This window comes from Opisthorchis viverrini, assembly GCF_000715545.1.
Source record: "Opisthorchis viverrini unplaced genomic scaffold opera_v5_142, whole genome shotgun sequence".
NCBI classification, from domain to species: domain Eukaryota; kingdom Metazoa; phylum Platyhelminthes; class Trematoda; order Opisthorchiida; family Opisthorchiidae; genus Opisthorchis; species Opisthorchis viverrini.
In genome coordinates this window covers 991,584-1,006,281 of record NW_008751797.1, presented here as the reverse complement: position 1 = coordinate 1,006,281, position 14,698 = coordinate 991,584, and positions in this window count along the sequence as shown.

Below are 14,698 nucleotides of genomic sequence, written 5' to 3'. Positions count from 1 at the left end.
AGTCTGCCTGAGAAGCTAGCTAGCGCAACAGGGCGATGAAGTTGCCCCAAACAGATGAACGGTCATGCGGTAAAAAATTGGTCGGTTGGAAAGCTCACCGTTGGTCCACCAAAGAAAAATTAGTGCATCCCGATCGGATTGTGGGACTCTAACTTAATGGAACATCACCTCGATAACTGCGACCAACACGTAATGGTGTTTCCGAAATCTTAGAAGGACGCCACATGAACTGTTCACCAGATCTGGACCAGTAGGCAGCTGGATGTTCAGGTAGGTATTTATAGTTTTTGCAGCACAGTCAAAAACAACGCGAACTTTGCTTTTGTCTCCTGCTTTGAACATGCCATGGTGTGGTAGGTACCATACACTTGGACCAGCTTCATTTTGCTCCCTGTCAGACACGATTTCTGCATGGCCTCTACTTACATACTCTTCGACCTTTTCACAGTAGAGTTTCCTAAAGATAGTGTCACGTTCAAGACGACCCTTTATAACAAAAAGTCTTCTGAGTGCCAAGCCCNGTAAGATTAAATCCACCAGATGCTAGGGCCTCCTTGATTTGCTTGGCCATAGTCTTTACCGCTCCTTTCGTGGGCAGACTGATCAGCATCGACGTAACGTAGAAGGATCGATTGGCTAATCTTACCGCTTCCTCACCGTAGAGGGTCATGAAAATTTTTAATAGTCTGCCTGAGAGCTAAGCTAGCGCAACAGGGCGATGAAGTTGCCCCAAACAGATGAACGGTCATGCGGTAAAAAATTGGTCGGTTGGAAAGCTCACCGTTGGTCCACCAAAGAAAAATTAGTGCATCCCGATCGGATTGTGGGACTCTAACTTAATGGAACATCACCTCGATAACTGCGACCAACACGTAATGGTGTTTCCGAAATCTTAGAAGGACGCCACATGAACTGTTCACCAGATCTGGACCAGTAGGCAGCTGGATGTTCAGGTAGGTATTTATAGTTTTTGCAGCACAGTCAAAAACAACGCGAACTTTGCTTTTGTCTCCAGCTTTGAACATGCCACGGTGTGGTAGGTACCATACACTTGGACCAGCTTCATTTTGCTCACTGTCAGACACGATTTCTGCATGGCCTCTACTTACATACTCTTCGACCTTTTCACAGTAGAGTTTCCTAAAGATAGTGTCACGTTCAAGACGACCCTTTATAACAAAAAGTCTTCTGAGTGCCAAGCCCTTGTTGTCTGGTAGACACAGATCCATCCTTCCAAGGTAAGAGTATTTGATAGTGTCCATCCACTATTTCCAAAGACGTAAGCATTCGGTCATAGGTCATTCGATCATTCAGACAGGCTCGCTTGGTACAGGCAGCTTCGAGAAATTCGAAGCTAAACATACGTTCCAGCTGTAAGTTTAAGTCTTCCGTTTGACTGATGTGATAGAAAATTGCTTCGCTCTGGTAGTTATTGGGGTTTGAGTATAAAGGCCCCAAAACTGCCCATCCCAATGGTCCTCTTACTGTATAAGGGTCTTGGGGGCCCCCGAACCTCTGCTCTAGAACCCAATGTGCTTTTGGGACGTCACAACCGATAAGAAGACCTATGTCTACCGGTTTCAATTCTGGAAACGGTATTTCCTTTAAATGCATCCACTTCTGGGACTGTTCGGGACGTGGCGCGAGTGATCGGAAGCAGGGCATGGAGTCGACAACCCAAGCGCGATGAACTGGCATTACTTCCTCAGAATCGAGCGATTCTATGGAGAACGAAACTGATGCAGATCTTGTGACACACTCTCCAGTGATAGTTTTAATAATTAATGACGCAGGTGTACCTTTCAATCCCAGTTTCGGCAGAAGTGAACTATGGATCAGGGTCGTACTAGCACCGTTGTCCAAAAAGGCATTGACAACGACGTCTCCTTCGGGTCCCCGAATCCGAGCTGGTACTACAGCAAGCGATATATTTGATTTTGTGACGTCTGTTATGCTATGGTGTACACCTTCTGATGCAATCTCAGGTGGTTCTGGTTCGTTTTCTCTCTTGGAAGAGCTCGGTCGGTGCAAAGTGGATGATGTTTACCCACACATAACTGGAACCCACAGGCATGTCTGGATCGACACACCCTTGCTTGATGGTACGGTTTTAAACATAAATAACATACTCGGAGTCGGTCTACGCAGGCAATTCTGCTTACAACTGACATTTCAATAAACTCTGGGCACTGATCCAGGTAGTGAGATGATCCACACTGTGCACATTTCACTGGTAACCTAACCTGACCTGATCTGTCGTTGCCTGTCTGCGTCGTCAGGATGGCTGCTTTATATAGTGGGGATTTGTGTGTTGGTTGGGGTCTCACTTTGTTTGGCTGGGGACGCATAAACCTCCGTCCTACGGCGTACACCTGTTGAACTGCTGTTGCATCGGCCTTGTCACTTATGAACTTTGCCGGTTCGTCGAATGTTGGATCACGCTTGGACTTGAATGATTTAGCTGCCGGGACAAACCATCTATTCTGCATGGTACTAGGTGATCTAGCTACAACAGCCCCAATGGTCCGACAAGAATTAAGATCATTTGGATATTCCAATTGTTTCAACGTAGCAGAACAAATCATCACGTCGTCAGCCAAAGTGACCAAAGCTTTATGATCGTCCGCCTTTAGGATCGGCCCTTCCGTCAGGAGGTAGTTGCAGTGATATGGGAATCACCAAACCTACGTTCAAGTATACGTAGTGCTTCTGCGTAGCCTTCCTCGGGTTCCAAAACGCCACACCGTCTAATGGCTTGGGCTGCCTCACCTTCACAATGATGTACCAGGTATGAGAATCGGTCTGCCGGATCACGAGTGCGTCGGCCAATAGTGGACATGAAACCGCGCATAAAACTGTGGTAGTCGACGGGGTTTCCATCAAATTTTGGCAGCTGTCGCGCAGGAAGTCCCATACATGTTTGCACCAACTGAGCGGTTTCCAGAAGCCGAACGTCGTGCCTCGTGTTGGTATTACGTAAGTGGATATTTGGAGGCTTCATAACAGTATCTTACTCAACAGGTATTGGCAAGTCCTTTGGGTCTGGTATGGAATTTACATACCCTCTTACGGCATCAAACTATTCATTTATGCAGGACAAGGACAAGTTTCCGAAACCCCCAGAATTCATGGATCGAGCAATTCCATCTAATCTCTCCATCTCCTGTTGAACACTGTCTTGATATTCCTTGATTCTTTTAGCGGCATCTGCCTCAAGCTCTAACTTTTTAATCTTATACGGGCCAGGTCTGGTTCTCTTATCGCCCAGAGCTGTGAAGTGACGCACGGAGAGAAAGAGTTGGCGCCTGTGAAGGGACGGGTAGCAACTGAGAATGTTGCTTGGGTGGAAAGAAAAAGAATGGGCAGGGTGTTGATTCCTTTCTTCTATTTTATATGTTGTAAAACTCGATTCCCCTTTTTTGTTATCTGGTCTATGCCTATTCCAGCCTTGTTGTTTTTGACCTGAACATAAACCGTTCTTTGACCTTGTCATCGGACGTGCCGTTTAAGTTCACACGTGGTTTCGCTAGCTTGTAAACACGTGGCTCCGAGTCGGCGTGGACTTTGAGACCCGTTAGGAATTAGCAGTTCCTAAACCGGTGTGCAGAAGCCGGCATAGTCCCACGATTTGAGGTTTGTAAAGCTTTATCATTTTATTATTGTACTTATAGTACCGCATTTGTAGATAAACCTCCATTTAAAAGAATTGGCTTTTGAGGTTTTGCGCGTAACTCGACGTGGTTCAACAGATTGCTGGAATCAATCTATAGTACTCAAATCCGGAAATCAAATCTCAAGTACTCGGTGGATCTCAGACGTTCAGCCGAATTGGAATCTGGAACTTCGTGAACAATATGCCCAGAACAAGAAGCGGCAAGTCATTCGAAAAAATGTCGAACCCAGAACTTGCTAAAGTTGTGAACGATATTTCTGATAACGCTGTTGATTGTGACATTTGCATTTCTCAGCCTCCTTTATTTAGTCGACATTCTCCCCCTAAGCCTAGCGTAGCTGGTGTATTAGGTCCAGCAGTCACGTAGGTGGACAGAGAAGTAGGTTAGAGAATGAGATACTGGAAGAAGAGCTTGCAATAGAAATGAAGGAGCTGGAGATTAGAAGGCGTAAGTTAGCCTCCCGTAAGCAGATGCTGTTGTCGTGTGACTCCTCTGATGATGAAAACTCGATATGTGGTGACTGTGAACTTGGGTTTCCATCCAGTGAACCGAAGGCCGGGAAATTCGTAGCGAAGTTCTATTCAGAGGAAACGGAACGCACGAATTTATCTACTAATCGGCCTAGAAAAGGTGACGCGGCCGGGACTCGAACCGCGGCGCACGAGATGGACGCCAGACGTGCTGACCACTACACCACAACGCCAGGATTCAACCTGCCGAAAATAGAAATAGATAAGTTCAGCGGGAATCCGATAGAATTCTGGAAGTTTATGAAAGCGTTTGAAATGAGCGTAGCTGATCGGCTGTTTGACGACAGCAATAAATTGATGTACCTTCTCCATTATTGCTGTGGGGACGCCAAGGAGGCCATTGAACACTGCGTGTTCCTCCCTGGAAAGACAGGCTATCAAAGAGCCATGGATATCCTAAGGACGCAGTTCGGAAGGCCACACGACATTGCACAGTCGTTCATGAACGAGCTTCTGACTGGAGGGCCCATTGCTCCCGGAGACGTCGATGCCTTACGAAGGCTGATAAGGAAGGTGGTGAACTGTGATCTCGCACTGAGACAGATGCATTACATGGCGGATTTGACCTGCTCAACCAATCTTAAGCGTAAAGTGGAACGTCTACCTTGGCGTTTGCAAGAAAAGTGGGCTGAGGCGGCAGACGACATACTGTGTTCGGGCTCAGAGCCGGAGTTTGATCATATAATATCCTTTCTTAACAGAAGTGTATCCATTGCTTCAAACTGCTGCGGTGTTATCGCCAGCGCAAGAACATATAGTAATTAGATGGACAAAGTAGGCTTAGAACGTCCACCTAGAAAGGCCCGCATCAACGTCGCAGCTGTGAAACCGATTGTGACGTGTCCTCACTGTTCCCAGACCCATGGCCTTACAGACTGTGAAGTGTTTGGCATCCTACCCCTGGTCAAGAAACTGAGTGTACTGAGAGGCCTCAAGTTGTTTCAATTGCCCGGAGCCTAACCATAGAATATTTGAGTGTCGCGTCTCTACACGTTGCGACGTATCGGATTGCAACCAACGACACCACCGTCTGCTTCACGACACAGCGGATAGTCATTAAGGCAACAAAGGATGCCAACGTTCAACTCAACGGTAGTTGGAGGGCCCCGGAACTACCTTGGTTTCGTAGCAGTTTGGCTGATTGGCCCAAAAGGGACTTTGGTAACTCATGCCTTGTTGGACGATGGATCTGCTACCACATTAATAACAGCAGACGTGGCAAAACGACTTGGGATAGAGGGAGAAGCAACGCGTGTAGAAACATCCTCGGTAATTGGCTCCGATATCAAGAATACTATGACCGTCAGCTTTGCCATGCAATCTTTGCACGACGGGTATATTGTGAACGTCGACTGCGCCTACACCATCAGGTCACTTCCCATCGCCAAGGCTTCCGTTCCGGATGATTCGCTGCTGAGCGAATGGGCGCACCTAGCGAACGTTCGACCCACACGAAGTCCTGGAGACAACGCTCGATTTTGATTAAAACCAATGTTACAGATGCCCACTGGGTTATCGGGCAACGTCGGGGTTCTCCGAAACATCCTTACGTATATCTCACGGCCTTGGGATGGGCAATTTTTGGACCAGCTCCTCCTGCAAGACCCAAACGAATGGTACAGCGACTGTGCGAGAAGAAAGTAGCCAAGGACGAACGGATTCATACGTCCATGGAAATTATGTGGGACTGTGGGCAGCGAGCCATACAAAGAGTCGAGGCGTTGGAAATTTCTAAACGCCTCCCGCCTATTGGATTTGATGTACGCCACACAGAGCTGCATATCTTCTCCGACGCCTCAGAAGTTGGATACGGATCCGTTGTTCATTTACGTTGTATACACAGTTCCGGGCTGGTATGCTGCAATTTTCTGATTGGCAAATCCCATGTTGCCCCTATGAAGCCTGTTGCAATGCTGCGACTGGGGTTACAAGCTGCTGTCTTGTCCGTAATGTTGAAGAGCCTCATCCAGAGGGAATTGAGTTTGAAAATAGACAGCATATACTTGTGGACCGACTCAATGGTCGTACTTTATTACATCAATAACAGAAAGTCCAAATATAGGACGTTGATCGCTGACAGGCTGGGATTCATTCATGAAAATACCGAAGTATCGCAGTTGGGGTATGTGCAAACGCAAAACAATCCAGCAGATCACGCATCAAGAGTAGTCTCTGGTAGCCGCCAGGATGTTCTAGACGTTTGGTTGCGTGGTCCCGCCTCTCTACAAAACCCGGAGCACATTTGGCCAAAAATGAACGTCAAATGTTTTGCTGAAGATATACCGGGCCTTGAAGTTAAAGAGTCCAACGTTCTGAACACCACCGTGTTAGGAGGATTAGCATTTGACAAACTTCTCTTACTACTCTTCGTGGACTAGGCTGAAACGAGCCATGGCATGGATGAAGCGATTCAACTTGTATCTTCGCATAAAGCCAAAAGAAGAAAAGTGTGGGCTCTCAATTAGCCCTCTGCGGCTTGACGAACTGAGGGCAGCAGAATATTCACTATTGCAATACGTGCAACAGCACGCCTTTCAGCATTTATGTAATTCTCTCGCCGGAGAGTCACGTCCCGATGAGACCTTGGATGTGGCCTCTGTCACTATGCTCGTTAGCCATGCATGGGGTATCCCCGTCAGGTGGGATGGGCGGACTTTGGAGCAATGTCATAGGGACATGATGTCAGCATTGAGAAACAGGTTTGGCCGTCGTGCCTCAGGTGATCGGAACTCTCTAGCTCAACTGGTTCATGCTCCTGACTAGAATGATGAAGTGAATCGATGGGTCGAAGAAACTGAAGACCGTTGGAACGCCGAAGTGAAGTGCCTTCGGGAAGAAATCTTTTCCCTAGTGCCCATGGAGCTCTCACTTAGCCCTCTGCGGCTTGATGAATTGAGGGAAGCAGAATATTCACTATTGCAATACGTGCAACAGCACACCTTTCAGCATTTATGTAATTTTTTTCGCCGGAGAGTCACGTCCCGATGGGCATTGACTCAACACATGGAACAAGAGACCAGTCAGGCTGCACCAACAGCAGGAGAAAAGTTGGGATCGCTGGTTCTACGGACCATTTGCAGCTCGCTTGATTTCCTCAAGGACGCCTATCAACTCGGTGAAGATGACCGAGTTCGTTACAAGGTTCCATTCGATCTACAGGGCTATGGGCCGGACGATAGCAAAGTGCACACATCTGACAATGGTGTGACCGTACACGCGAAGAAGTTTGTCCAAACCGATCGGGCTTTAAGCAGTCGAGAGTACTCCCGAACAATTTACATACCCAAGTCGGTTGACAAGAATCAACTGAAGTGCCATTTTACCGAAGACGGTGTGTTAACGCTTGAAGCTTCAGTGAAGACGGCAGACTACAAGTCGATAAGTTTCGATCGTAATCGTCAGATTAGCATCAAACCACACTCCGAGACTAAGGTTGGACAAAAGAGAAAATCCGAAGATGCATTAGCAGTCCAAACAACTGGTGTTCTTGGGCCGAATGTTCTAAAGGACGACAAGTCTGTAGGCGACAAGCTGCATGTGGGGATCCCAGTCGACCCGGAATTCACTGCGGACGACTTGTGCGTACGAATGGACGCAATCCGCATCGTGGTATCCGGCAAAGGGAAGACTGTAGACAAAACTGGCAATTCGAGTGGCACCTTCATTAAAGAGTTTTCACGTTCATATGATGTGCCACGAACGGTTGACATGTTCACTGTCAATGCTGAGCTGCAGGGGGGGACAAACTCTTGATAGAAGCACCCTTGTTGCGTCCTTCTACTTCACGATAAACATTTAAAATTACTCAGTTATCATGCATAAGACTTCATTCTTTTGCAATACAAGCCATACAAAAATCTGCCGGCTGGAATGGGCAGAAGACAATTAGTTGCTCACCGCCCTAGGAGCATGCTGCAGATTGAGGAAAGCGTTTGCGGCTAGAGCAATTGTACCATTCTCGCTGATCTCTTTATTGCATGCGGCGGACTGAGCTGGTAGATTAGGGAAAGCCACGCTGGCTTTGGGGGCGGTGTTGATTCCATTCTTCTATTTTATTTTTTTTGGTCTACGTCTATTCCAGCCTTGTTGTTTTTGACCTGAACATAAACCGTTCTTGACCTTGTCAATCGGACGTGCCGTTTAAGTTCACACGTGGTTTCGCTAGCTTGTAAACACATGGCTCCGAGTCGGCGTGGACTTTGAGACCCGTTAGGAATTAGCAGTTCCTAAACCGGTGTATAGAAGCCGGCATAGTCCCACGATTTGAGGTTTGTAAAGCTTTATCATTTTATTATTGTACTTATAGTACCGCATTTGTAGATAAACCTCCATTTGAAAGAATTGGCTTTTGAGGTTTTGCGCGTAACTCGACGTGGTTCAACAGATTGCTGGAATCAATCCGTACAAGATAGTGTAAATGAATGATGGTCAGAGATTGCCAGCGGTCTTTGCAGATATGAAATTTTACGGAGCGAGTGATGAGTTTGTTTTATTGTACTTTTTAGCGGTCGTAAAGTTGGGGCTACATGTTGCTTTGTAGGTGACGGAAGCGGCATAGTTTGCTGTCGAGTGGCGATCTCAGGCAAATAACATGTGTGTAGTCAGAGGGCGGAGTTTGGTGTCGTTTAAGAGTAGGTACCGGCGCTTGTGGGTTGGGCACCCCTCCAAGGACAAGGCTAGAATGTTGTAAAGTTCCACACGTGTACCTTGTGTATCATGCGAGGTGTGGTCAGGATAGTGCGCGAAGAGCAAACAGCAGGAAATCAGAAGGTTATTGCGGAAGGGACCTTACGATACAAGGCTTTAACAGTGGGCGTCTGGTCCAAGTAAAACGGTGCGTGTAGAGAGGTAGTGTCATTGGGTAAGGAGGTTTGTAGCAAGATGTGCTTTCATCTTTAATCGCAGCGCCACAGTTTTGTTGGCCCGCTGATGTCAGAGGTGGCTTGGGTGCGTGTCTAAATGTGGAAGCGGAGGGTTTGTGGTCGTGATCGGGTGTTGTAGGTCTTGAGGTCATCAAGCCGGTTTTCCCGCCAACAGAGCACGAGTATTAATTATAGTATAGTGAGTTTAAACAAGGAGTAATTCCAAGGTAATAATCATCAGGAAGAGCATTTGTGCTGGAGCGCCGGGATTTTTGAGATACCACGTCAATCCGAGGTCTTCGGACGGCCAGTTAAATGCTTGACTGGGTGAAAACTAGCCACATTCTTGCCGGGAATGTTTTTGCAGTCGGCTCAGCAGCCACTCATGACCCAGTAGCTAAAGCTACAAGTCCAACTACGGTTTATCGAACTTTCCCACGTACGCCAAGCTGGCCACGGGGGTCACGAACAACCTTAGAATCCACATATCCACAAAAGGGAAGTGGAGTTTAAATAAGCCACACAACTGAAAGGCTGCTTGCTAGATTCAAGGTGTAGTCCTCTCCAGAAGCAAAACTCTCTGGACTGTTCCGAAAGGAATAATCCTCGCTGATGGCATCCCACGCAAAAGTGACAGACAGGGAATCACGGAGACGCATTGCCGGTGGGAACGCGCCGGAGAGCACAGAAACAAACGGACATATGGTCACCACAATTCTTTGAACAACAACGAATCCAGACGTCCGGGAGACGATATTACACGAGCAGTCGGCAGCCGCCATCAAAGTTTTCAGCAAGTGGGACTACGTCCCTCAAAATCGAAGGGAACCATAGGTCTGGTTTTCCAGGGGGCGTACATCTCTTTGAAAATGAAAAGCAATCGTCTGAAGCGCCAAGGTGGGAGGGAAACATGCATACTGCATATGCACATTCGAATACTCAGAATCAGACCAGGAGTCCAGATAATAAATCTACTAAATACTTCTATGCTTTCCGCCTTTGGACGCAGCGGATATACTGTTGAAGGGCTTATTCGAAAATCGCCTCATTATTTTCAGCAAACTTCGCGACCTTTAGCAGTCGTCTTGCTTTTAACAGCCGTCCACGGTCGCAATAAAGGAGCCTCATTCACAGCAGATCTCGACAGACGGCTATTCCACTTTTCGAGGCTGATCGAAAGGCAGAGGCTCGGTTGTCATTGCTGTATACGTATATGATGCTCTACTCACCCTAAATATCCTCCCCAATGCCACTCCTGCACGAATTTGTAATGCAATATAAACTCGGATCCTGCTGCACAAGGCCGATCCTCTTCTTGGCGCGGTCTATTGTGGGTTCTCAAGTTCATTGGAAGATGATAGTTATTCCAAAATGCTTTAAATAAATCTCCTCCGGCGGCAAATTCACGCAGCATTTTGGTGGGTGGCTTTAACGCTCTCAAGCCCCTGTGGATGAAACTACACCGTATTGTGTTCAGTTCGGTGCTGACCAAAGTCGCTTAGAAACCGGATTATGTTATGCCAATGATGGCGCGGCACTGCAATACCCAGTTTGATGGCACACTCACGACTACTCCCTCCCCAGTCTCAACAGCAGGCTCTCGCCTAATCGTTCACTTAACCTGAAATACGAACAAACTCTTCAGCTGGCTCCCACTGCCTGGACGCGTTTACTCAAATCTGCTGAACATTTCGTGTGGATTTCATCATTTCGGTAGGTTTTCAGGCGGTTCCTCAAAAAGTCACCAATTTTCCGTACATTTGCGTCCCGGCTTGTGTGTTGTCACCAATTCGCTGCAAAAACCTCCACCCACAAACACCGTCGGTCAGGCTTTTATTTTGATCGTGCCTGACGGTATGCCATCCACCAGTTGGAAATGAACATTATTGTTGTTCTGTCCGCAATAATCGACGTAGGTACCATGCGGTTGATTTGTTCAGGCATTTTGGAACACTGGACCCATGTTAGTCGTGTGCACAAGCTAGGTTCCGCTAGGATCGACGTCTTGCTCTTCCTGACATACCTCGCAAGCTAAATTAGGGCGCCCCGCAGTTGAACAATCAAATTGTACAATTTTTCTTGCATTAATGTATGCGAATTTACGAATTCATTCCGTAATAGCATTTATCGAGCAAATATTGCACCCACATTGGCATCCAGAATGCTCAACGAATCACCTCAGCTCGTCCAGTATAACCGATTCAGGCTTTACCGCATTTCGCGGTTTCTTATTGCATCAGGCAACGTGTTCACAGTCGGTCTTAGATGACCTTGAAGATTCGCTCACTTAAACAGATCACTAATATCGATAAGTTGCGTAATAATTCATTATCCATAGATATTCTATACCGTAAAATAGCAACCCCGAAAATGTGGCAGCTTCCGAGAAGACAGTTCCATCGTGCGAATGCGGAGAGCCCAATTTTCGAGACTCCTTGGCCGCACAATGTTCTCAGCTGCAAGAGCTTTGCAAGTGGAATAGAACTTCTAACTTCAAAATATTTAGCTTTTGTTGCGTGTATGTGGGAACCAAAAATTACCCCAACCTGACTTTACATTTCCGCAACCCACCAAATTTCAGTATGCACTGAAGCAAGCATAACCGACCGAAAAAACCTCGGGGGATCATTTCTTAGCATTTCTGGGACCCCAGGGTGTCTGGATGGGTTTCGAAACTTCGGATTGGTATTCTTAACTCAGTTGCCTTATATTTTATCAATTCGGGACACGTCAAGGCTCACGATAATTCAATCCTATAGTGCAAATACTCAGTGCCCGTTTTTGCACAATGGGAATGATTTCTTGAGGGCTACGACATTTTCAGGGTAGCCACTTTATAGTTTAGAATGGCTATATGCAATGTATGTGTGCATGTATAATGGAAATTATCTACTTCGGTGATTTCTTCAAGTGAGCGAATTTTCAAGGTTAGTGAACACCATCCACCGTGAGCGCGTTGCGCTATGCAATAAGAAATTTCGAATTGCGGAAAAAATTGACTCACAATGGACGAAACCTTTAGATGGTTGTACAGCTGAAATAATTCCTTGAACATTCTGTGATCTGCATGTTCCTTATGAAAGTCAAATATGCGGTGTCATTCCTGCAAATAATTTTTGCTCGATAATTGCTGTTACCAGTTAAAAATGCGTAGCCTGCGTTCATTACTGGCAAAATATCGTGCAAGTTCACTTTCAAACGGTTGAGTGTTCCGTCGTAGCTGCCGAATTGTGCTAGAAAGACAATGAAGTTGATCAATTAGCCACGTGAAAACTACGTCGACCACAGCGGACAGCCGAATGAACCTGATGGACGCACATGCATAACATCAACCAGCGGTCCACGATGCCTAACCAACAAGCCGAATTGCGTTGTCTATCTCCATCATAAAAAGGTCCAAAAGAGACGGCATGAAAAAGTGAGTTGTATTGGACATTTTGATGAGTATATATTTCCTGCCGGGAGGCGCATGATCTTATTCGTAAGGGGTGTTGCCCCGGTCACTGGCGTCCTAAAACTAGAGTAAGATACAACTTAGGTTGTCAAAAACCACTTTAAGGTAGGCGGTTGAAAATCTGGGAGCGATCTTTGTCCTACCTTTGGAGCACTTAAGTGGCCACAATGTTGTACAGACTTGTTCACACAACTCAATCTTTGGCGGCTATTTTGCACACCTGCTGACTGTGAACCTCAGGAAATACGATACTTATATGAAACGCATAAGTTCTCATTAACAGACGCACTTTTTGGAGCTGATGGGTAACGTGAACTCATCTAGGTCTTTTTTCCATGGCTAATGCTGTACAGCGTTAATCATAGCAATCAGTCACTTACACACAGCTGTCGAGTAGTCCCTCCTTGGACCCAAAAATGTGGACACACAGGGTTCCGGAACACGCTATGTCGGGATTCTGCGCTTCGCTCCTGGTCAACTTCATAAGAACCCTCCTTTTGGCCGGGTAGCAAGCACACCTTCGCGTTTTCTTGATAGGCGGGGAGCCAAGGAAAAAAGTTAACTATTCTTCTGCGGACTCACCTCTATGATAAGCCTGACGGGCAACAATGCACAGTGGACAATGTGTACCATCAAAACAGTCGGTGTGATATGATACGCGATCCGTCGCACACCAGAAGTTGCTGCCGGAATTCGGCTGGTCACAGAGCACACAAAAGCCCAATTCTTTGCCCCTATACCACCACCTGGTTTGAAATACGTCAATTTCATACTTTGAGCCCTGGCGCAGCAGGACTTGTCCCCGAACAACCATTTGCTAAAAGAAGGCCGTGGTCTTCCTGGGATTTAGCCCCTGATGCTTATCCACCACTCTATCCGGTTGTTTACGAAAGCCGTCAAAAGCTATCGGAGGTGGCTTGGAAGAAAGTGTAAGGTGTACATCTCTTGCCGGTAGGCTTTAATCCAACAGCCGCCGTTAGTGGATGTAAAAGGAACCTGAAAAAATCTGTCTTACTGCCTGGAGCCGACTGACCTCTAAATGCAGAAGAAAAATAAACTCGGGAGGGTGAAGTGTGCGTTCTCCAGCACTAGTGTCAACCCTCCAGGGGTACCTGTGAGCTTGCAACCCAAACTATAAGCTTGTTAACGAAGCTTGATTTCACTTTGGTTTGTTTCAACGCAGTCATAATGCAGCACTGGCGGCCCAGGCCCCAAGTGTTTCACATTCCCCAGACGGTTGATGGTGACATTAACAAAGTGAACCATTCAGGACTTTTCGCGCACGGCCCATTTTCGGGTGATGTAGAACCAGCGGACCGAGGGGTCGTGGGTCCGTGCGGCGCAGAAGTTGCAAATATTGCCGGAGTCTGTGATGTTCTAATTTGGTGAGGGAAAAGCCTACTGTCATGCGTTGTCAAGGTAAGCCATGCGGTGGAATATATGCCCCTGTTCTCCGAGTGTGTCTATGAACGAAAAACATGAATGGTAACTGATAAATACGTACTTCCTGATAAATCTTCTCATGTGAAGGTAGGGGAGCATCGCTTCGCAGCCGACTGTCGCCACCCGCATTTGCGCCACTAACTTGGTCATAACCAAGTTATAAGCCGCATAATGCTTGCCCACTTCAGTGAATAAGTTGGACAGCTTATCCGCAGGAGCAAACTTTTTGCCCTCCGCGAACCCATACATAAGCGGAGACCCGGTTTCCCTGTTGTCCGTTATCAGTTAGGTATGCAGCTTGTATCTACAGGCCGAATTTTTTGGTGGTTTGAAAAACTTACGTGGAATGGTCTGTTGCGTGTGTTCCGTTTGCATTCACCACACCCAGAAATCGTCAGAACGACGCTATTTGCTACCATCGGGATAAGCATATGTGCCTATGATGACCTTCATCTGACTGACGCAAAAGCATGCGTCCGGCCTCCCGAAGTTTTGCCACAATAAAACCTACTATGCGATACATAATCAGCAGAGCTGGTCGACACTCCCGACGGCAGTTGTAAGGATCTTGCCGAATTCGTCGGCCACAAACTCCCGCAACTGAAACGATGCGTTCCATATTTCAGAAGGGCCACGGAGATGCCAAACTCGTCATTCGTTAGCCGTTGATTGACCGGAAGCCCGTCGTACGGAAACTTTGACAACATATGTTTTTTTAAGAAAATATAATGTGAC